At 39.4% G+C, this 2,513-nt stretch overlaps 1 pseudogene; it reads left to right on the forward strand.

Annotated features, from left to right (window-relative positions):
* The first annotated feature begins 407 nt into the window (after positions 1-407).
* LOC147448212 (peptidyl-prolyl cis-trans isomerase FKBP12 pseudogene) lies at positions 408-746 on the forward strand (annotated as a pseudogene).
* Positions 747-2,513: the final 1,767 nt, after the last annotated feature.

The raw sequence follows: 2,513 nt of genomic DNA on the forward strand, positions 1-2,513 counted from the left end.
GATTTCTTCAGCAAACTAGACTCCACACCCACAGGATGAGCAGCGAGCGATAGAGCTACTTGGTCATATATCCTACACCCCTAGAGTCTCACTTGATAGATCCATTGTACTTTGTGGTAGCGCAGGGGGATGCAAATAGTGCTTTTGATCAACTTTAGCAAAAACAAAGGGCAAAATTGGCGAGTACTTGTAATGGGCAAGCTCTTAACTCTTTATTAATGTTCGTCTCCATGAGAAAAAGGATTTTAGATTTTAATGACTTTTCAAGCTGCACTTGGAAAGCTCTAACTATGTAAACAAGTTTTGAATTTAATGGCTTGTCTCAAAACAAAAAAAAGGGAAGTGAGAATCATACTTTGGGTTAAAGGTGAGCTTTAGCTACTATGGAAAAATTTGATTCTACAAAGATGGGAGTGGAGAAGGTAGGGCTTCAAGTTGGAAATGGTCATAGGCCTTCCATTGGCCAAACCGTCAACATTCACCTGCACATGAGATGGAAAGAATGGTGATCTATCTCAAAAGTTTTGGAGCACAAAGGATCCAGGTCAACAAGTATCCAGGTTTCAAGTTGAACAAGGAAGAGTCATTAAAGGTTGGCATGAAGGAGTTTTAGGCATGCAAGTTAAAGTAGCACCTCTTAAGTGCTTGCTAGATTATGCATACAGAGTAGCAGGTTTCCTTCGTGGGGGATTCAACCTAATTGTGAACTTGTGTTTGTGATTGAAGTCTTAAGTGTCGAGTCTTAATAATGTAATTAAAAGACGTGTGTATGTAGAATGTGCTTGGCTAGATGTGCACAACACTTCTATTTAATAAAACCCAATTGTTATTTTTTTCTTGCTAGAATTCAGCTTGTACATTCTTGATGGCTAGAATTGGTAGCAATCAAGAGATATGCTTGATGAGCAGCACTGCAAAATGCCAAGGAAGCTGGCTATCACAAGCTTCAAATCGGGGGGAGAGAGAGAGAGAGAGAGAGAGAGAGAGAGAGAGAGAGAGAGAGAGAGAGAGAGAGAGAGAGAGAGAGAGAGAGAGTAGGCCGTGAGCCGCTACACGAGGTTTTTAGGATAGATGCCTTATATCAATGAGATACATAGCACCTAACATTGTGGTTTTTGCTACATTGCTTGAGGTAGAGAGAGCTTTGGGGAGATTTGTGTAGGCTTATCACAAGCCATATAACTATATTTCACTATCTGATTAGAGTATCTTAATCCCTAGATGTATCTAGTGGTTCCAGCTTCCAAATGATTCATAACACATCCATGCCACTTAGGATTGGCTGGAGCCCAAGGCCAAGTTACTCAAATCTCTCAACAACTTCAAGTGTGTCATTACTATACAAAATGCACGACTTCTCCTTATGATCATGCCCATGACGATGACATCCGAGAGCCCCATATTATGGTCAGAAACCTAATGAGGCACCAAAGATATAGCACCATACGCCTAAGTAGGATAGCCATGGCCCACCTCATAGATGATGTCACTGACTCATCTATAGACTTGAGTCTTTCTTTAAGTTTCTAGCTCTTTCCTTTAGTTCACATTAGACATGGATTTTTTTGGAACACTCTAGGGTGCCTAGTGCCCCAAAATTCATGGGGGCGTTTCAAAAGACTATAGGGGGCCTAGTGCCCCAAGAGCATCAATATGTAGATATTGTATAATACATACCAGGAGAGCATAAGAACTAGAAGCTTGTCAATAGAGCCTAACCATGCCCGTAGAAAATGGTGGAGATCTACAAGCCTTCAAGATAATAAGGGTAATGGTAAGGCATGTGCTTCATCACCACTCAATTGAGAATTCCAAACTCCTTTCATGTCCTTTAGCAGGACACTTGAACTACGTGAGGATACTCCAAGAGGTCAGTTTGTTAGAGTGTGCTTAAATTCATTTAATTTAAGGTTTGATAAATAAAATGCCTCATTTAAGGAGCAATAATTTTGTTGTTGTAAACTTGACCACATTATGTCCCTACGTGATCTATCTTGATTGCCTTCAAGCCTAAGTTTGAAAATTCTTGTGGTGTACATTCAAGTATAATACACTCCAACTTCGACCCTATTTCTAAGTTAACACTTTGAAACCACAGTTTGAAGATTCTAACCTACAAATTCTCCATCACTCTCTATTGTGTTGATTTTTTATCCCTCATTGGTGGAATACACTTGGGTCAAGCTACTTTCCCCTAAATTCACTAAGCCAAATATACCTAGATTAAGGATTTTATTTTGGAGAATTTCTCTCTCACTCTCTATGTGTGTGTGTGTGTGTGTGTGTGTGTGTGTGTGTAACACGGATTTTTCCAGGCTCTTGTACTCATGTTCTTTAATTGAATAATCTTGGTCCAAGACTTTCATTTGCCAATACGGAATAGGGCACATAGCATATAAGGTGTGTTGAAATCATATTTAGGTGGTTGATAGAAAACCTCGTGTTATCTAGTAATAGGCAACCTATTCATCTATAAATAAAGCATTAATTGGACCAAAAACTCACTACTTTAT

This window comes from Adiantum capillus-veneris, chromosome 11 (genome assembly GCF_014529385.1).
Source record: "Adiantum capillus-veneris isolate H3 chromosome 11, ASM1452938v2, whole genome shotgun sequence".
Classification (NCBI taxonomy): Eukaryota; Viridiplantae; Streptophyta; class Polypodiopsida; order Polypodiales; family Pteridaceae; genus Adiantum; species Adiantum capillus-veneris.